The following is a 22,922-nucleotide window of genomic DNA, read 5'->3' on the forward strand; positions in this document are numbered from 1 at the left end:
ATAGGTGGTTTTTTTTAAACAAAAAGGGGGCAAGTCTTTTGTTAATTGTGGTTTAGGCAGTTGGTGTCAGTTGTTCCAAGTTACTGATTATTTTAATGTTGAGCAGTTAAAGGAGACTGTCCTGATATGTAGATTTACAATACATCTTCCTACTTTATATTTCAGCCTGTTGGATAATGTATGTCTGGGTACCATTCTTTGCAGAGAGCAGTCTGACAACCTGATGTATCTTTCTTCATTGTTGGCTTATTTAAAAATATTACTTTCTTCCTTAGAATGCATAGGATTGAAATTGGCCAATTAAAAATATCATTAGTTTTAAAAAGAAGAATTTTGTTTCATGTATAGTTAAAGGTTAATGATTCCATAATAATTACACCAAATCCAAAAATTCTTTGCTTATGTTTGGAGCAAGATCACGATGGCAACGCATTTTTAAAGTATTTTCAGATCCCCACCTAACACCTGGGCTAGCAATGGAAGAATGTCTAACTCCTTTGTAATGTGGGTGGTGGGTCAACCCTCAGCTGCTGGAGCACTGCGTGGGTTTAGCTGTTATACAGACTTCTCCCTATGAAACTGAGGACCCAGAACTTGCGAGTAAAGTCTAACTTCCAAAAGAATATATCATCCTGAATGAGATATAACTTCAGAGTTTCCTACCTGCAGAAGAGCTCAGAAAGGGTCATGAGGACCCTTTAAAAAGGCCAGGGGAAGGTTCTAAGACACAGAAATGGATTAAGCACACAAGGGCAAGAAAAAAAAAACTTCAAAATAATATCCCCCATTCAGAAGACCTAAGAACCATAAAGTCATTTTGAAAGTGAAATACAGAGAGAGGGTGTGGGGCAGAGGAAGAGAGCAAAGTAGAGATAAATGGAAAGGCAGGGAGAGAGACAGAGACAGGCTGTTCACATGTTGATCAGAGCTTTCTGAAGGACACTAACATCAGAAATGTGCAAGCAGCTACATGAAGAGAACAGGGCTTGTGGTGGTTTGAATATGCTTCACCCATGGAAAGTGGCATTATTAGGAGGTGTGGCCTTGTTGGAATAGGTGTGGCCTTATTGGAGGAAGTGTGTCATTGTGTAGGTGGGCTTTGAACACTTGTAGTGCTCAAGCTCCACCCAGTGCGGAAGAGACCCTCCCCTGGCTGCCTTCGGAAGACAGTCTCTAGTCTCTCCTGGTTGCCTTCCAGTCAAGATGTAGAACTCTCTGCTCCTTCTCCAGCACCATGTCTGCCTGGATGCTGCCATACTTCCTGCCATGATGATAATAGACTAAACCTCTGAAACTGTAAGCCAGCCCCAATTAAATGTTTCCCTTTATAAGAGTTGCTATGGTCATGTGTCTCTTTACAGCAATGGAAACCCTGAGACAAGGCTGTTTTTTGTTTGTTTGTTCTTCTTTTTTATTTTTTTAAATAATAACTTCTGTTATTTGCAATATGATTCATAATGGTTACTCCTCCCTACACCTTTCTTAATTCCCTTCCACTCTTGTGGCCTTTTCTCCCTGTGAACAAACCCTTCTCAAATTCAAGACTCTTTGTCTTGTTTTGTGTGCCAAAAAGTTTATGCAGGCCTGTCTCTCTGTGAGTACAGGTTTGGACCTCTCCATTAGAGCTCACTGAGATCACCAATGAAGACACAACTAGAACCTGTTAGTAGCCAATAGATCAATAGTAAGTGATAGGGCCCCATGAGATCTTTTCCACCTGTAGCTGTCTGTTAGGCGTGTCTAACATGTGTGGGGCCAGCGCCAGTACGCACAGTTTTTGACACTTCATGATTACCATGCCGACGTCATTCTTAAAAGATAGCATTTTGCCAAGCAGAGGGGACTCATGCCTTTAATTCCAGCACTTGGGAGGCAGAGACAAGTGGATCTCTCAGTTCAAGATCAGCCTGGTCTATGTAGTGAGTTCCATGACAGACAGGGTGATGCAGAGAAACCCTGTTTTGCAAAACCACAAAATAAAACAAAACAAAACAACCCCCCCCCCAAAAAAGCATTTCAAATCCCTTTTGCACACCGTTCTCTGAACTTTAAATAACTGGCTTCTTTAGGGCTGAGCCTTCAGCCATCTTTTCTTTTCAGTATCTTGTGCATCTATAGATCTCTCTGCTCACCTCCATTCACTTCAAGCAGAGACTTCTCTATAAGACTGGGAATGGGCTTTGTCTATGCTATAAGCACACATCGTTAGAAAGCAGTTTGGTGTTATAGCAATTCAGCCAAGCAGCAGTATTATCTCTTCTTTTTCCCCTCAAAAGACCAGGGTTTTAAATATTCCTTAGTGGGACTAGTTACATAATTTACAGAGCACAGCACAAAATGAAAATCCAGAGCTCCTTGTTCAAAACTCTATTAAAATTTTCATGACTGCATCAACAGAGCATGAAATGCAAAACAGGGAGGACCCCATATGATTGCACAAGCCCTATGCCCATGAGGCCAAAACTACTTCCCAATCAAAGCAGACAGGAGCCTCCAAACAGATGAGCAAGGAAAGAGCCATGTTACTCAATTGGGGCTGAATTATATAGGTGAACTATATATTCTCTATTATGTACTAAGTACCAGGTGCTAGGTACTGAGTACTATGTACTATAAACTGTAGTCCAAGAAGCCTATAAACCAGAGGCACTTATTACTCAGAATTTTAAAGGCCAAGAAGTCTAAGATCAAGGTGTTATCACAGTTGGGTTCTAAGGAGGAACCCGTTCTAGGTCACAGATTGTCAATTCTTAGTCTAATCTTATGTGGTGAAAAGGATAGCATTGGTAGGTTTCCTGTCCAGGGACACTAATCCCTTTTACCTCCTAAAAGCCCCACCTTTTACTGCCATAACACTACATTGAAAATTTCAAGACCTAAACTGGGGGAGGGCAGGTCACGAACATTCTGTCCACAGCAGCCCCTCTCACTTGCTTGCTCCCTATCCAAAAGTCCTTATCCTAGAAGTAGAAGAAGATATATCTCTTTTAAATGTGAACAATAAAATCTTCATGATCCAAACCCTTGCAGAAACATCTGTGAAAAGAGAGAATGAATCAAACAGTGTATCCACAGATAACAAAGGCACCACAGAAAACTAAGACAAATGAAATCTATTATGTAAAATGCAAAATGAGGTTAAAAAGAAACTAAGAAAACCATACAGTTATAAAGAGTACCTCATACCAGTAATGGCAGAGTTCGCAAGTGCTAGGGCTAACAAGGGAGTGTGAATGGCGCTTTCAGATCCTAGAAAAGAATTATAAAATAAAGGGGGAAAAAAGTTCCAGAAACAAAGGCTCGAACACAATAGCAAACAGACCCCACATCAAAGCATGGTGAGGGAAATAAAGGGTGTGGAAACAAAATGAAGCCGACAGAAAGAAACTACTTCTGTATAAAAAAAAAAGCACATTTCGGAGTCTCACTTGACGACAAACCCACGCTGTTTATTTCTCTGCTTTATTTGTTGAAGTTTGATTAATCTTATCCAAAGAGGTTACAGTTAATTAATTTTTTTAAAATCGAGTTTCAAATAGATAGTCCTGAAACCCATTTTGTACCCATATTCTTCCCAATTCATTTGATAATTTGAAAACATTAACAAAAACATTTTTAATCTGTTTTTCAAAGGGAACATCTGTGCGTTATTGTTCATGACAGTGGCTTTGTTATAGTAAATGAAACATCTGGAGAGACTTGATTACTTGTTGACAGAAACCCCAATGAAAAACATAGGTGAATGATAATTTATTCTCACTGGGCTCAAACGAACAAGCTCAGCCAATGGGGTCAACCTAAACTAATATGGGGCAGGGGGCACAACAGGATTGAATCTTCATTTTTCTGAACTGTTCCTTGTTATGCTCATATATCTATAGCCAATGTTGCATCTCATCTGACTTTACATTATAAGAAGGAAGATATTCTAGCTTGTGGGTTTTGTTCTACATAATAAACACAGTCTATTCAAGCTTGTGCTTAGCAACAACAACAAAACAAACGCCAATAATCCAGATTATTTGACCCGGAGTTAATAGCAGTTTTCATTTTGTTCTTTTAATGTTGAGCTCTGGTTCCCATGATTACTAGTGTTACACTGACTCCCTGTATTCACAGTTTCAGTCTCTGCAGTTTTGATCATCATGATCCAAAAAGTATTAAGTGGAAAATTAGATTTTGGAACAGAGAATAGATGCTGATTTTATTACTGTGTATTATAATACTCCATTGTAACATTCTTTTAATATGATATATTATAATTCTTCTATTTTATTACTAAATATTAATCATTCACTGTGTCAATTTGTAAAATAAATTTTATAATAGATCTGTATGTACAGAAAATTTTCATAGTATATGTAAGGTTTGATATAATTTACAGTTTCAGGCATCCATTGGGATTGAAAATACAGTTCTTATGGATAGAGGAGGTGTTATTAGACAGTATTCTTATTTTTCAAAATAAATATTTCTGACACTATAAAGATACACGAATAAACAAGTAGCTTCCATGAACTTGTTGGTCATTCAAACGTTATTACAGTTTAATTAACATAATTTCATGTCAAGTTGCCTGATAGAGGATTAATGTAGTAAAAATGTTGGAGTTTGGGTTTCTTAAAAATCACAGGAATATTATAAGAATATTCTTTCCTTGTACTCCCAAATGTGGGATACGGGGCTGCTTCAGATTGCCCACAGCAGCTGACTATGATTTGCCTCATGCTCTAGCAGGGGCATGATTTTGCCATCTGTAGATACTTTCTGTGATTGTGTGGCAATGGAAATTCTGGTGACTTTTCAGATGGTATATAAATGCTAGGGCCCCTGAGAGGTGGGGTGGGTTGGTGCTTGGTGGTTGGTTGCTCTTGGTACAATTTATTAAGTAGAAAAGACAGCTACAGATTAGACCTTCGTTGTAAAAGTTAAATCTAAGAGTGATATATACTGTTAGAGGGACAAAGTCTATTTCCTCTTCCACAGTAGATGGGAGAGAACAATCCTAGACAACTGAAATATCAACTTCCTGCCCCTCCTATATTCAAAGCCCGCACATCTGAGTCAATCTTGAACAATGTGATCTAACAAATGAGAATTTTGAGAACGTGTCTTTTGTAAAAAATTAAGGAGAAAAAAGGTTCCTGGATAGGAGAAGGCACCTTTCTTCGGCTGGACATATATTGTATCTGCATTTTATGCCTGGAAGTCTGAGAACCATTTTGTAACCATGCTGGGACAAGCCCAGTTACCTACTGAAGACTCAACAGGGCAGAGTAAGAGGATGGAGAGAGCCTGCTTGCCTTGTGCTAGTGTGGAACCACTGAAGCAACCCTGAAACCACTGATCTCAGAATTCTTGCTGTACATACATCAGGATTATCCTTAATGTTGGAGCTATTATAGTTAGGACTTTAGCTAAAAGCATACAAAAAGAAGAAACCACTTAAATTAGCACAGCAAGTGAGTACTCTTCATTCAAATATTTCAGTAGAACCAAAGCTCAATTTACTGTTATTTTGCCCCACAAAATGTGTGATAAGCTATCACTTGGGGGAAGTCCCTTGCCCAATGCCAAGCCTGTCTCTCTCTCTCTCTCTCTCTCTCTCTCTCTCTCTCTCTCTCTCTCTTTCTCTCTCTTAATTTATTTCTTATGTATACAGCATTTTGTCTGCAGGCCAGAAGAGGGTATCAGATCCCATTACAGATGGTTGTGAGCCACCATGTGGTTGCTGGGAATTTAACTCCAAACCTCTGGAAGAGCAGCCAGTGCTCTTAACCTCTGAGCCATCTCTCTATCCCCCAAGTCTATCTCTTATATTTTTTATTGTGAGCCTAGCCTTTAACAACTGAGCCATCCCTCCAGCCCATCCCCAAGTCTATCTCTATATTAACTATTGCTTATCCTCTGATCTCCTTCCACATCCATAAAATGGGGGTAGTTTCTGGTTTTCAGCTCATTAAGTATTTATAATAGCTATAAATCTAACTGATCTATAGTCCCCAAATTAAAAACACTATACAATATTTTTGATATTTACTTATTTATTTGGTGTATGCCCAAGTGTATGTATGTACACTATATACATGCAGAAGTCCAATGACATCAGAAGAAGGCATTGGATTCTCTGTAACTAGAGTTACAGACTGCTGTAAGTCATCACATGGGTGCTGGGAACTGAACTTGGGTTTTCTGCAAGAAAAAGTGTTCTAAACTGCTAACCATTCTCTCCAGCACCCAAAGATTTCTTAAATGATTTTTTTTCCACATGAACTTTGCTGTACTGTAATTCATAGGCATGGTAACAGAGTAAAGGTCTAAGTGATAGGTAATTCACTGGCAAAGCCCTTGAAAAAATACATAATGTCCTGTGATCATACCAGTAATAACCATCAGACACACTAGTGGGCATTGAGTGACTCGTGTACTTTTGTGCTTGTCCCCTGCATTGGACTGAGTTTGATGGTGACATCCCAATGAGATCAGGGGACCCAAAGCAGAGATGAAGACTCAGCACAGTTCCACACAATCCAGTGTAGGTTTAAAAGCAATGAACAATTACAGGAGAGCAGATTAATATTTAATGAAGATGTAAATGATGAGACTCAATACTGAGTGGCTCCGTGAAATCTATTCCAGCAAGAGCAAACTGCAGTGGTCCTTAGAAGGCACGTGGGGGGGGGGGGATGGAGCATTTTTCTTATTAGCCATTGTCTTTAACTTCTCCTCAGCTCTAGCTGAAGCCTGGGCTCAGATTCCCCAAGCAGCTGACAGTTGCAGCAAGAGTGAAATCAATCTTGTAATCCTCCCAGCCATTTGATTCCCAATTTCCTTCTTTGTATGCCCTTCTTCACTATTCAGTCTGTGCTCTCAGAAACAAACTGCATACAGGGTTTCTGACATCAGGCTCACCTATTGCCAACATTCTGTCTGTCCCTCTGTCAGCTGGGTGTCTGCAGCGATGAGAAAGGCATGATAACTCCAAGGCAATCCATCACCTCTGCAACTCAGGGAGAGCTACCGAGCCCACTTGTGTCCAAGGAAGCTGCCAAGGCCTCTGTCAGTACTGGGGGATGGGGCCGAAGGTGCTGATCCATGAAATCACACAGGAGGAAAGGAGAAGCTGCGGGGAGCAATGGACCACAGGGTGTAAGCAAAGAATGATTGCTGCTGGCATGGACCACTCAGCCCAAAAGGGACCAAGTGATACCATGGAGCTTTCTCGATGGTCTGTTTACCCTTGGGCCTCCACCCAGCAGAAACAATAATAGTGCTGAGGGCTGAAAGCAAAAACAATTTCCAATGAAAAGAATTTCCCTAGTCACCAGCCCCTCCTCCACACCAAGACAGGGATGGAAAGACAAGCAGCCAGTGCCAAGGGCTTCTTTTTCTGCTTTCCTAGACTAGTCTAGAGAAGAACAGGTTCTTTATCAACCACAGGGGACAAGGAGTCCCTGGACTTCCTAGTGTACCAGTCTACGTCTACTGACTTAACTGCAGTCTGCACAAACTGGTGGTGTAACCTAATGGGGCCTTACATCTATTCCCACAGCAGGCAAGCCAGAGTATATGTAGCATGGATCCCTCAGTGACGCTACTTGAGCCCCACAGAAGGGAGGGTGGACCTCATATGATCAGGATCCTAGCCTTCCCTCTTCATACACCTACACTACCTATTTTGACTGCGTCAAAGGGGAATGCCAAGGATAGCGGTTGCCATTGGAGAGTACACATTGTTGTTCACATATCTATCTCTGCTCCATAATGCTCGTGCCATAAAGGATGACGAGAACGCCGCTCAGTCATTTCCTCATCGCCTCTCAGAACTGTGGCTGTGCTATCTGCAAGCTCAGCAGTGGCTTTGTTTATTTGTTTGTTTTGGTATTGTTTTGAGACAGGGTTTCTCTGTGTAGCCCAGACTATCCTGGAACACACTTTGTAAACCAGGCTGGCCTCGAACTCACAGAGATCTATTTGCCTCTGCCTCCAGAGCGCTGGGATCAAAGGCATGAGCCACCATGCCCCTCTGAACATCCCAAATTTTGAGGCACAATCTCTTTGGTAGGGTGAAGTCTCTAAGTCCACCCCATGTTGAGGGACAGTGGACTGATACTTAGAAGCAGGAATCATCAGAGCTTCTCTCTGAGGCTACGTGCCACAAGGCTAGAGACACAGAGGTGGGGGGAGCTCCAGGCTGTTCTTTAGAAAAGACACAAATTTCTACGTGCAAAGTCAGACATATATCTTTCATCTGATGACCACATTAATAAAACAAATATCCAACCAATGAAACCGTATTTGGCAATTTTATACTGCTGTCCACTACCACATGGATGAACCTCAAAAACTACTTGGCACAGTGAAGGAAACTGGTTACAAAAGACCACATACTACGGTGCCATTGATGTGAGTGTTTGCGATAAGCAAATCCATAGAGACAGAAAGCAAATTAGTGGTTACTAGAGCTTTGCCTTGGGAGCCAGGATTGACTGAAAACAGACACGGGGGAACTTGGTGGGGGGTGGTGGCGATGGAAGTATTTTAAAACTGGATGGTGGTGATGGTTGTACAACTCGATAAATTTAGTAAAAACCATTGAACCATATACTCACAATGGGTGAATTTTATGGCACGTAAATTATATTTCAATAAAGCTGTTCAAAAGTATGCACACAGGACATTGGCAGAGGCCTGAGCAAGTGAGAGGCCCTGGAGCCTCAGCTTCATTAACTTTTCAGGAAATCTGTCTCTGCGGAGTAGCTGCCTGAGGCAGTGAGAGGGTAGAGAGACAGCCAGGCCTCTTCCCTCCATTTTCCCTCTACTCTTTTGGTCTGCCCTCCACTGGCCTAACCTGCCAGAGGCCAGGTAAATGGAGTGTTTTGTGACACACAGTGGAGTATTTTAAGGACAGGGGACAGATCTGAGAACCAAGAAGCAAGTGACAGTTTTGCCAAACAGCACCCAGGTGGCACCCCCATGGCCATGTGCTGGCACAGCTCAGAACAATCCTTCCTTTTGATACTGAAAAACATTTTGAGAGGGATTCTAGAGAGCAGCCGTGTTTCTGAATGAAGGTCCAAGTTACTGATTATTTGTCTTAAAATAATGTAAAACATTGCAGTTGCCAGTTAACTGCCGTTCATTCATCACCTGAAGGTTCAAAATCATGTGCTCATAAATACATATTTATCAGAGGATGGGAACAGGCTCCAAGTGGGCAGAAGAGGGACCTAGAAGGTGATAACTCACAGGATAGGAATGAGTACAATGACTGTAGAAGGAAGGAACAGCACTGGAGATGCTTAGATCTGTCTTCCTACTTGCGAATCAACCCTGGAACTCTGCAATGTTCCCTCAGTGGGATAATTTCAACTTATATAGGCTATTTCTCTTTAAAAATATATCCATATAAGTAAAAAATTAATCCAATTTCTTTTCCTTTCATGGTAATAGTTGCTTTTATTTTCTTTTGCTTTTGACTGACATAAATGTTCAATAAAACAAAATATTTTCATGATCTGTGGGGTTTTTTGGGTCACTACAGTTATTAGTTTCATTTCATGATTATTACTGGATTTTGTTATATAGCAGGAAAGTGTGCTAAAATAATCTTCTCTGAGTGTCCAATAGGCTAAGTCTGAGGTATTTATGAACCAACACATATTGCAATCATTGCAATCGAGATGAAAAGAATATTAAGAAATATGCTTTGGAATCATGCAAATATTAAGCCATGAGTGAAAGACTCGAGCAATGGTCTGGACTGGCACAGTGGTAAATGACTGCAAGCCCAACTATTCAAGAGGCTCTCTTAAGGCCAGGAATTTGAAGTTGGTGCAGGCAACGTAGGTTATTTTAGTGTTATCATCCCAGTTAGACAAACGAGGGAAGTGAAGTCCAGAAAGGCCATGTGACTTGCTCAAACACCTCCAGCTAGCAGAGTGCGGATGAGGGACTTGAGTCCTGATGGGATCTACTTCAAAAGCCATGCTCAGTCTTCTGTCAGTTATACCTGAGACAAAGATTGTTCTCAGTTGCTCTGTTAGCTCTTCCACAGATTCTTCCATCTTGGAAGGAATCTCCCAGCAGATGGAGTGAGAGGTACCTCTACCCCCCCTGTGTGTGTGTGTGCGTGTGCGTGTGCGTGTGCGTGTGCGTGTGCGTGTGCGCGCGTGCGCGTGCGCGTGCGCGTGCGCGTGCGTGTGTGTGTGTTCGCTGTGGTCCTTAAACATTCTAAGCAAGAGATGTAGCATGGAGCTCCATCCAAGAAGGGGCCATTGTGGTTTTTTTATGGCACTGTCTCACTGTTTATGTACTTCAGGCTAGCCTCAAGCTCACCATTCCTCAGTGTCTTGAGCTCGTGGACTGCAGGCACACACCACTTTAATAACACATGGCAGGGTTCCGTTCTAAGGGCACCAACTGTGAAGTAATCTGAATTAGGACGACTTGGCTGTTTATTAGACAGTGCGAAGAGAACAATAGGAAGGAAGATTGATTTTTTTTCAAATAGTATCTAAGGTATTCAAAGTAAAGTTAAGTACTGCAGCACTGGACTTTGTGAGGTCAATAGACTCGAAAAAGCCAGAGAAGAAAAGTGCTCATTGCTTCTGCCAAAGGTAATACTGACCAACAACACTAGATGGCAAAATGGTGCTAGCTATTGTTGCTGTAAGTTGAAAAAAAAAGCCAAGTGTAAGTTTAAAAAACAAAAAGTCTCTATTATTCTAGTTTTATGGTCTCTTTTTTCGTTTTTAATTTTAAAGTTTATTTTAGGGAAATTGATGTCCACATAAAGTTCATATCTTAGTTTTTAAAATCATTGTTTAGAAATGCCCAGGTTCAGGTTCTGTCAGGTGGGTAAATACAGGGCTCGCTGCCTAATGGCTGGCTGCTCAAAATCTACTTCCTAATTGATCAGATAAAAATGGGAGGACAACAGGAGATGATGGACAACTATGAAATGTGCTTCCAAAAGCGGTGTGTTAACAGAAACGTGACATAAATGTGACAAATGTATATGGCACAGATGTTATCTGTCACGGCCTTTTCTGTTTAAATAAACTTGGGAGCAAAAAAACAAATTGGACACACAGGCACTCATTTCACTCATCCAGAAACAAGCATCTCATATTTGCTGGACGCAGCCCAGAACTGAGACAGAGAGAGAGAGAGAGAGAAGGAGAGAGAGAGGCAGAGAGAGAGACAGAGAGAGACAGAAATACACAGAGAGACACAGAGAGAGACAGAGAGAGAGAGACAGAGAGAGAGTTGTCCTGTGGCAATTAAAAAATGTATGGTGGAGGTAGAGGGAATACTGATGCATCAATACTGTTAACCATCAGTCTCTGAATCATTCACTCTTCCTCTTCAGACTTGTGATTAGAGCTGCAGGTTCTCACCTTCTTAGATTCTCCTTCCCTGGGAGCCTTCAGACCACCCAGGGTTGTCCCCAGAATGGGCAGCAGGAACATCAGCATATTAACACAGAACACACACACACACACACACACACACGTCAAGGGTTCAACACTTTTATATGCTCTCTGGATTGTCTTCTCAAGTCAAATTTAGTTTAGTGCTTGCTTTATCAGAGGTGCCCGATAGCTGCTAAGAGATAGACTGGAATCAGGATGTGGAGCCACTGAGGAAAATTGGTCTAGAAGTTTTCTAGAACTTTCTCCCCAGACAAGATGAAATATTGCTAGCAGAGGCAGAGTCGGGAGAGGGGGACACTGATATTGAGGACACGGTTGCTAAGATAGGCACACCAATGAAACATTTACTACTAATAAAACTTTAACTCATCAGCTCAAATAGCAATTTTTACATTCAAACATTCTAACACAATGGCATTTTAAAAAATACACTCGTTTGCTACTTATGTGTAGAGGAATGACAGTCGAAAAATATTAAAAATCTGTTTTCTGTAATCAAATCATTATGTTTCCATAATAGAAGAATTTTTTGTGTATACACAACCAACAATGCAATTCATAACATAATAGTCTTGAGTGTGAGCCGAGGTGTTCTGATAGTTGTCACTGGCTTTACCTGACATACAGTTACACACCAGACAAAGTTCACCTCCAGTATGTTTAGAACCAAGGCTACAGTAAAGATGCATGAGCCAACAAGAGCAGCACTGTTAGAAATACCCCACACTTATTACACATTTGACTTTGAATTAAGTTTTGGTGATCACATATTCAAAAACTTTCTAATGTTGCCTTCCAGTATCTATCAGCAACATCCCCAGAAATTTGTTAGGCCTTTAAATTTTTCTGACTCTACCACAAACCTGGGAAATGAGAAACATCTAGGCTGGGGCCCTACCATCTGTGCATTAGCAATGCCCCCATACATTTCCCAAGCTCAAGGTCAAGAACAACTAACTGGCTTAGAGTGACACTGCCTGCCTGGCAGGCTTGATAAACAAGGAGGTATGAACAGTTAGGCCTGGCAGTGCCTTATGCTCAGATTGTGCTATGCTTTATCATGCAGGCACTCTTAGAGCAACTGAGAGCTTCTAAACAGCAGAGGGACCAGAACAGACCTCTCCTTCCAAGCCATTCTTCTTGTGATGGTGCAGAGTAGGAGGTAGAAGGAAACAAGTGGTTTCTTCCTTCAGGGCTTTTTTCTCTTCTAGCTTCATGTCTACCTCTGCCCACTAGTTCTAGTTTTTTCCCCCTATGGCCTCTTGGACTGATCATCTCACTCACCTTCTTACTTTACTAGGCTAGTTGACTCAACTCAATGAGTGCCTGGCAACCATTTTCCACAAAACACCAACACTCACCACTAAAGACCCATCAACCCCCACATTCAATTACTCACACCCTATGCATCTTCCCAAGAGTCCATGGTACATGGACTTTTACTCTGACACAATCAGATCTCCATAGACATTGGTGCTGATGGATAAATGCTTTAAAGAAAAAAGGGGACATTATTTGCACTTTCTTAGCATGAACATACAGCAAAGCGAGGGTAGCAACAGATGTTTAGTGACTGGAGTCAATACAGCCCTTTACTGCTGTGGAAGAAAAATGGATCAGAGATGAGTAGAAGCATTTGTACAGTCAATTGACACAGGACTGGTAAATGCATAGATGGTCCCTGGTAAGCCCTTGAAGCAGCCAGCCAGGCAGTATGAGGGAAAGATTGATCATGAAGAAGTAGAATTAGATTACAAGAAATTAGCAGGAGGAATGGGCATTAGAGTTGGGAAAGGGCAGGTATATATTGAGCTTTCTGGGAACATGAGGAGAATGGAAAAGGAGATGGACTAGCAGCATTTCACAAAAACATGGACACCATTATTACTCATCTTTAAAAGTATTGAAAATATGAATATGTAACTGAAGAAATAGAAGGAAATAGTAACAGTGTAGGAAGACTGGGGATAACAAGGAAGAGTGCAGAAAGTGTCCAAGAGTCACAAACAGAGTGACTAAGATCATGGATGCAGAAGAAAAGGCTCATCGAGGAGTAGACTATTTGGTACAAAGGTGTCCGTGAATGTGCTGTGTTAGTACTCACTGAACATGCCAGTACTGAAATTAGAAGGTGGAAAAAGAAACCAAGCAGTGGAAGCTGAGATAAAGGGACACAGTGGTAACAAAGAAATGCAAATGGTCTACATAGATGGTTCATAAGGTAAAAGCATGTGTTGCTGTTGCAGAGGAACAGGACTCAATTCCCAGGGGTGGCTCAGAACCATTCAGAACTCTGATTCCAGGGAATCCAAAGCCCTCTTCTGACTTTCATAGGTACCAGGCATGCATGTGGCACATGAACACAAATGCAGGCAAAACATTTGCACACATAATAAATGCAAGAAGGATTGGGTGGCTCTTGGGAGACTGGGGAATGTTTAGACTAACAATGCATGCATGGGTAGAGTCAGCAAGAGTCCCTAGATCAAGCTTCCATTCTCTGCCCTGCTAGCTCCATTGTCTGGACTATTTTGCCTTCTCTCCTCACCTGTTAAAAGCTTTCTTTTCTTTTCTTTTTTTCTTTCTATTGAAAATTGGGATTTTTCCTTAAATAATATATCCTCATTAGGCTTTCCCCTCCATTTCTACTTCTGCTAACTCCTCCATACTCCCTATCCCATCCAGAATCAACTGCTTTCTGTCTCTCATTAGAAAAATAAAGAGAGAGAGAGAGAGAAAGGCTTCTATGGGATAATAATAAAATAAAACAAAAAACTAACACATAGTAATTAGACAAAACAAACAGAAAGAAAAGAGTCCAAGACAAGGCTCAAGAAACTGAGACCCACTTACTTAACACATTCAGGAATCCCATTAAAATACTAAAAAGGAAGTCCTGATATATACACAATAGACCTGTAGAATAAAATGAGACTCTCTCTATATATATATGTGTGTGTGTGTGTGTGTGTGTGTGTGTGTGTGTGTGTGTGTGTGTGTGTGTGTGTATAAAAGCAACAAAAAATAGGATAAAATTAAAAGGGTGAGAGAACTAGCCATGAAACAAGATTATGAGACAAGGAGCCCCCAAAGATGCTGTTAAGTTGAATTTCTGTTGACCATCTACTGCTGGGCACCTAGCCTACCCTTAAGAGTAGTTTGTTTCCCTTGGAGGAACTAGATTTAAATTTGCAAGTGGTTATCCATTGGACATAGCTTCTAGGTTTAGGGGTGGGGCTTGTATCCACTTCTACTTTTAGTTTTAGGACCCTTCCTAGTGCATATCTGTGCAGGCCATGTATAAGCTGTCTCAATCTCCCTGAGTCTATATGATCACCACTCATGTTGATTTAAAGGGCCTTGATTTCTTGATGTCCTCCATCTCCTCTAGCTCTTTCCGCCTTCTCTCCCACGAGTTCCCCGAGTTCTGAGGGAAGAAATTTGATGGAGACATCCCATTTAGAGCAGGGTGTTACAAGATCCCTGTGTGTAATGTCTGCCTGTGGCTTTCTGTATTTGTTCCCATCTGTTGCAGGAGAAATGCTCCCTGATGATGGCTGAATAAGTCACCCATCTATGAGTATAGCAGAATGTCATTGGGAGTCATTGTGCCTCTATTTTTTTTTTTTTGGACCAGTAATATTTGGTTTTATCCTAGGTACCTGGGATACCTAGTCTCAAGCTCTTGGTCACTCAGGCAGAGTTGGATATGAGTTCCATCTCCTGCAGTAGGCTTTAAGTCAAATTAGATAGTGGTTGGTTACTCCCACAGTGTGTCATCATTGTATTCGAATGTCTTGCAGGTAGAACACCATTGCAGATGAAAGGGGCTGTGGCTGAGTTGTTGTTCATGTCTCTCCTTTAGTAGTGTGCACAGTACCTGTACCTCTTGGTACCCTGAGTGAAAGATGCTAGCACCTAGGATTGAAGGCTCTTTGTAAGCATCAGCATGATGTCTCCATGTTCAACTGAGTTGTGTAGATGTTATATTCAGCAGTGGGGGCTTGCCATCAGTTTTCGGAGAGAAACCTATATAGCCTTGGCAACATCCTGAATTGTTTGAGGGTTCCCCTTTGGCCAACAATGCAATTAAATGTAACACTATCCCAGTACAGAAAGCTGTATTTAGTGACAAAAGATGGCTAGTTGGGAATCTGTGCCCTCCCTTCACCCCCCTGCTTATTTGTCAGTTTCATTTAGATCACACTCATATATGTGCATGTATTTGGAGACTTCTACTGTATTCGATTCCCATACTACCCCTCAAATAGCTCTATATTTTAATTCTCTCCATATTCCCTTCCTCAACTCCCTCTTCTCTCTGCCTCTCCACTCTACCCTTCTATTCCAGTTTGCCCCCAACCACACCAATTCACAACTATTCTATTTCCTATTCCTAGGGAGATCTATCTTTAGTCCCCACGCTCCAGTCCCTTGCTCTATACCTAACTTCAGTGGTTCTACAGATTGTGTCTTGGTTATTATTGACTTAACGTAATAATATATATTATTATATAGTCACATATAAGTGAATACATACCATAATTGTCTTTCTGAGTCTAGGTTACCTCATTTGGGATGATTTTTTTCTAGTTCTATCAATCTATTATAATGTAAATTCACGATTTCATTTAATGGCTGGGAAATATTCCCACGTGTTAATATACCACATTTTCTTTATCCATTCATCTCTTGAGAGAAATCTTGGCTGTTTCCGATTTCTGGCTATTAATAATAGAGCAACGATGAGCATGGTTAAGCAAGTTGTATGATGAATTGATCTTTGGGTATATGTAGAAGAGTCATATAGGTAGATCTTGATGTAGCTCAATTCCTATCTTCCTGAGGAAATGCCACACTGATTTCCATATTGGCTGTACAAGTGTTCACTCCCACAAGCAATGGATGAGTGTTCCCCTTACACCAAATCCTTCCCAGGATGGGCTGCCACATGTGGTACTGACCTTCGCCATTCTGACAGGTGTAAGATGAAATCTCAAAGCAGTTTGATTTGCATTTCCCTGATGACTGGGGATGATGAACTTTTCTTTAAACTCAGCCATTTGTGGTTCCTCTCTTTAGAGCTCTGTTTAGATCTGTACTCCATTTTTAATTGGGTTATTGTTTCCTTGATATCAAATATTTTTGAGTTCTTTATATATTTTGGATACTAGTCCTGCACCTATTATGTAGTTGATACAAAATTTTTTTCCCATTCCTGAAGTTGCAGCTTTGTATAAATGATGGCATCCTTTGCCTTACAGAACCTTTTCATCTTCATGAGATCCCATTTACTAATTGTTGCTCTTAGTGCCTGTGTTAACGAACAGTGTTCTGTTCAGGAAGTCATTTTCAGTGCCTATTAGTTTTAGGCTATTTATCAATTGCTCCTCTATTAAGTTCACTGAATCTGGTTTTATTTTGAAGTCTTTGATCCATTTGGAGTTGAGTTTTGTGCAGGGTAAAGATGAATCTATTCTATTTCTTCTACATGCAGCCATCCACTTTGACCAGAACCATTTGTTGAAGAAGCTGTCTTTTCTCCAGTGTGAATTTCTGGCTTCTTTATTAAAAAAAAATCAGGTATCCATTGGTATGTGGATTTATGTCTGGGTGTTCAATTAGTTGCTGTTGATTGATGTTACCTGTTTTTATACCAATACTATGGTGTTTTTATTACTATACTTCCATTGCAAAACTTGGAATTGGGGATGGCGATATCTCCAGTATTTTTTTTCTAAATTTAGGATGGTTTTAGCTGGGATTCTTATTTGTTTGTTTGTTTGTCTGTTTCCATATAAAGCTGGAAATGGTCTTTTCAAGATATGTGAAGAACTGTGTTGGAATTTTGATGGGTATTACATTGAATCTGTAGATTGATTTTGGTGGGATGTTTATTTTTACTATATTAGTCTTATAGATCCATGAGCATAGATCTTTCCATCTTCTGATATCCTTTTCAACATCTTTCTTCAATTTCTGAACGTTTTTATCATACAAATCACTTGTTTGGTTAGACTTACCCCTATGATAGTTTAATTATTTGAGGTTATTGTGAATGGTGTTGTTTCCATGATTTCTTTCTCAGTCTATTTATCATTTGTACATAGGTGGGCTACTAACTTTTGTGAGTTAATTGTATACCCAGCTACTTTTGCTGAAAGTATTTTATCAGCTGTGGAAATTTCCTGGTGGAATTTTTAGGGTAGTTTATGTACACTAACTTATCATCTGCAAATGCAGATACTTTGACTTCTTCCTTTCTAATTTGTATATACTTTGAGTTTTTCTCCATTTTAGAATATGTTGGCTATAGGCTTGCTGTAAACTGACTTTATTGTGTTGAGATATGTCCACTGTATCCCTAATTTCTTCAGAACTTTTATCATGAACGTGTGCTTGATTTTATCAAAGGCCTATTTTGCATCTAATGAGATGATCATGTAAGTTGTGTCTTTTAGGGTTTTTTTAAAATATGGTAGATTACATTTAGTAATATATGTATATTGAACCATCCCTGCATCTCTAGCATGAAGCCTATTAGATCATGGTAGATGATCTTTTTGATATGTTCTTGGATTTGGTTTGTAAATATTTTATTGAGAATTTTTACATCTATATTCGTTAGAGAAATTGGTCTGTAATTCTCTTTCTTGGTTGAGTTTTATGTGTTTTTCTTTTCCCTTTTTGGTATAATGGTAATTGTGGCCTCATAAAATAAATTGGGCAGTAACTCTTCTGTTTCTATTTTGTGAAATAATTTAAGGAGTATAACGCTTCTTTGAAAGTTGGTAGAATTCTGCACTAAAACCACCTTGCCCTAGGCTTTTCTTGGTTGAAGACTTATAACAACTATTTCCATTTCACTAGGGGTAGTAGGTTGGAGTTGCTTATCTGATCTTGATTTTCCTGGAAGTGATATCTATTCTTGATGTTAGGGTGTACTTCTAGCATACAGCAAGAGGATATTTTAGCATCTATTCTGTCAGGCTGTATCTTTTGATTGGAGAATTGTGACCATTGATTATGTTGAGTCATATCAGTGGTCAATCATTGTTGATCCCTTCTTGTACCGAGATTTTTTTTAGATTTAACAGTTTCTTCGACTGAGATAGCCATTTCTTTGAGTGTATCTTCAGTGCCTGTGACTCTCTCTTCCATCTCATGCATTCTGATGCCTCTTAGGTTCCTGTTTGAGTTCCTAAGCTTTTCATTTCCAGATTTTTTTCAGTTTGGGTTTTATTTATTGACTCTATTTCCACTTTCAGGTCTTGAACTGTTTTATTCATTTCCTTTCATCGTTTGTGTTTTCATAAATTTCTTTAATGGAATTATTCATTTCCTCTTGAAGGACCTCTATCATATTTATAAAAGCCATTTTAAGGACATCTTCTTGTGCTTCACCTAAGTTGAAATACTCAGGGCCTACTTTGGTAGGGTTGCTGAGATTTGGTGGAGACATTTTATCCTGGTTTCTATTTTTTGTTTGTTTTGTTTTGTTTTACCCTGGCACCTAGGTATATGGGTTGATTATAATTGTTGTTGCTGATATCTGATCCTGTTTTTGTTGGGCCGATATTTCTAGTTTTCAGAGTCTTCCCTTCACCTCTCATAAGGTGGTTTTCTTAGGTTTCTCTGGTTCTTTGGATAGAGTGAGGACTGCATTTTGCCTTATAGGGATTTTTTTTCTGAGATCATGATAGCTGTGGCCACTGAGGTTTCTAAGAGAAAAAAAAATGTGTCCTAGTTATTAGGAGGTAATACTTAGGAAAGGAGATGGGCTAGGACAGGGGATGAGGGCATCCACAGGTGGGAAGAAAGCAAACATTTCCACTAGGATCTGCTTAGTCTTCTGGGAATGATCTCAGAATGCAGAGAGGCTCCAGCTGGTAGTCTGTTATTGAGCTGCAGATGTGACTTAGCTTATGGAGGAGAGGACGAAGAGTGAAGAGCTGAAGCTTGCCTATCTGCTTGTTTGCCCTACTTGCTTCCCTGTCGGACCTGCATGCTCTCTGAGAAAGCCTGCTGATATTAGGGCCTGAGATAACAGGATGAAAAGGGAGCCCTGGGGAGGAAAGTTGGGGAAGAAGGTTGGGAAGTTCACAGCAACAGAGAATACCTGCTACAGAGCTGGCTCTGAGACTGGCAGAGTGCATTTGGGGGAATGTAGGAAGAGGTAAAGATCTGCATGCTTCCTGCCTGCTTCCCTATCTTGCCTCCCATGGCTGGAGCACATCCTATTAGTAGTCTTCAAGACTCTTGTTAAATGCCACTCTTTCTCTACAATCTTTGACCGTATCCCTCACCTCTCCCTACCCATTTTCAACATTTCCTTTTTAAAGTGCCATTTATATAGTGCCTTTTTAAAGCTTAAATGCAATGGAAACATCTTTTCTCACCCATATTTTGCTAATCATCCACTCCCTGTCTATTGCAGGCATCTAATGCTTTCTCAGCTCACATTCCAAAACCACTGGGTGTTCATTTTGTGCACCAGAAAGTTTTTTTTTTAAAACCAGGATGGCATTCCATTCACCTTTGTAACTCCAGTGCCCAGCACAGCACTTTTGCCATATTGAAAACTCAAGGCCTCTGCCGCCGCGATGGTCCGGGCCGCAGTCGCCCAGGGACTTTGAATATGTCGGGGATCGCCCTCAGCCACCTTGCGCAGGAAAGGAAAGCCTGGAGGAAGGACTACCCTTTTGGCTTTGTAGCTGTCTCAACAAAGAACCCTGATGGCACAATGAACCTGATGAACTGGGAGTGCGCTATCCCTGGAAAGAAGGGGACTCCATGGGAAGGAGGCTTGTTCAAGCTACGGATGCTTTTCAAAGATGACTATCCGTCCTCACCACCAAAATGTAAATTTGAGCCCCCACTGTTTCATCCAAACGTGTATCCTTCTGGCACAGTGTGCCTGTCCATCCTGGAGGAAGACAAGGACTGGAGGCCAGCTATCACCATCAAACAGATCTTATTAGGAATACAAGAACTTCTAAATGAACCAAATATTCAAGACCCAGCTCAAGCAGAGGCCTACACAATTTACTGCCAAAACAGAGTGGAATATGAGAAAAGGGTCCGAGCACAAGCGAAGAAGTTTGCCCCCTCATAAGCAGCGGCCCTGGGCTCCATGACGAGGAAGGGATTGGCTTGACAAGAACTTGTTTACAACCTTTTGCAGATCTAAGTCGCTCCGTACAGTTACTAGTCGCCTGGGAGGGTTGAACGGGCGCCATTTTCCATTTCCGCCATTGGCATATTCAGTCTTTTGTATTTTTGATTATTAAGTAAAACTTGCTTTTATTTTAATATTGATGTCAGTATTTCAACTGCTGTAAAGTGATAAACTTTTGTACTTGGTAAGCCCCTAGCAGCTAGTTTCTTTGCGTCGCGCTCGGATGCAGGCATGCTTCCCACTGTTCAGAGCTCTGGCTTCCATCTGGCTGTGTGACAGAACCACACTGTCCCTCCTTCCCTACCCTCGTCCTTCTCAGAAACCTGGGCTGTTGCTTATGAGCCTCAGATCCAACGTTGGCCAGCATTTCCATCCTGCACCACTTCCTTTGTGTTTATATGGCGTTTCGTCTGTGTTGCTGTTTAGAGTAAATAAACTGTTTATATAAAGGTTTTTGTTGCATGATCATCATTAAAATGTGAGGAGGTATCTATCTCAGTACACCTGGCCCTCCTCACATGGCTGCAGTCCTTGCCAGGCACCAAGGCTGAGCCCCAGGACCAGCACCTAGGAGGTCTCAGCTTCTGCTAGGGATATGCCCAGGCCCCATGCAGCTCCATCTTCATCTGGTTCTTTGTAAATAGGACTGTGTACAGGGATGTGTTCTGTTCTCCCCACCTGGATCTTTGGGCCTTAAGGTACCAGGCAGCGTTGAGAGCCTCATGAAGTTGGAATCCGCATCCAGCCTTTGTAAACCCAGAAAGGTGAAAGACTGGCTGATCCAGACCAAGGCTGAGGCCAGGTGAGAGCCAAGGACAAACTGGCCTGCATTGATCTCCCTGCCTGTTAGCTGTACAGTGGGCCCTGCTGTGGCCTGAATGCTAGCTTCAGGCCTTTTGGTGCCCTGCCCTTGTACCTGGAAGAGGCAGCTCTGCCACCGGCCCGGGCAAACTCGGGTCCTCTAGAGCACCTGAGCACACAGCTCCTACACCTCCTGACCTGCATTCAACTCTGCCCTACGGCCCAGGAGACCAGCCTGCTGTGGCCTCGGCACAGGATGACCTCAGGTACTACTGTCCACATACTCCGCTTGCTGGAGCTGGGCTGGGTGAAGCTGCTCTTGGCAGTGGCCCACCTGGGCTGGGCTGGGTCTGTGATCTTAGGGCTTACAGAACACAGGGAGGTGCAGTGGACATAGGTGCAGTGATCAGTCTCCATCAGACTTGTTCCTGAGGCCCCTGGAAGACCCCTGACATGGGAACCAGGCACCAGTGGCTCAAGTTCAGGGACCAATCAAGGGGTGGCCAGGTCTGCAGCCAGGAGGAGTCTTCACTCTGGAATTGGAGGGGCTTGTGCTGACACAGCTGGTGGCACCTGGATGGGCTGGGTTGCCAGTGCCTTGTGGGCACGTTTAGCCGCCAGTACAGTCGGGAGCCGAGCTTGGATGAACAGTTTGCAGCACAAGGCCTCACCTGGGGAGCTTAGGCTGGTGTGTGTGTGTAGCCTGCTCTCAGAATGTCTTATTTTGTAACAACTGACTACATTTAGTAATAGGTACACATGTATATGGTTAATATATGGAAATTCAATATATTTTATAGTTAAAGTATTCTAAAGTAACTGATGTTTCTAGCAAACTGTAGTGACCCCAGCTATGAAGTGTTCCTTTTGTACCACAGTCCTTGGATTACCAGAGATGTGAATCTTGTAACATAAGAATGTGGTCTGTGACCATCCTGTGTTAAGAGGGTGGGGTGGAGGGTATCCCAGCATGAAGCCTCATTGGTAAGGAATTGTGGGCAACAGATTAACCACTGTATCTACAAATGCTCTAATTAAAACATTTACACAAACTGCAAAAAAAAAAAAAAAAAAAAAAAAAAAAAAAAACTCAAAAGCGGGAGTTGAAGCAGATGAATGGATGAATTAAATATATACGTACAACAAGCTGTTCTTTATGACCTAGTTCTATGACAATTTGTTCTCTCTCAATAGTATCTTCTTCATTACATAAAAGAAGTTCCTTGTGCTTGCTTTTTTCAAGAAAAATATATTTTCATTGTTTACGTTTCAAGGGGATTTTTATTCTGACATCTGAAAATTATCCTCACACATTGATAGTCATGGATTCCAACTTGACCAACATGAACCCTAAACCATTAATTCTTTTGCCTGGTATGGTACAGACTTGGGGGTTCCTTTCCATATATTTTCCTTTCAGTTACCAAGATTTTAATAAGTATAGTTTTCATTCTTGTTCTCATTTTGAGATAAAATCTCTGTGTAGCCCAACCATTTTATAATCA

The 22,922-nt window shown here is 41.3% G+C and overlaps 1 pseudogene; it reads left to right on the forward strand.

The window, feature by feature from the left end:
- Gm5931 (predicted pseudogene 5931) lies at nucleotides 20,027-22,473 on the forward strand (annotated as a pseudogene).

This window comes from Mus musculus, chromosome X, assembly GCF_000001635.26.
Source record: "Mus musculus strain C57BL/6J chromosome X, GRCm38.p6 C57BL/6J".
Lineage (NCBI taxonomy): Eukaryota > Metazoa > Chordata > Mammalia > Rodentia > Muridae > Mus > Mus musculus.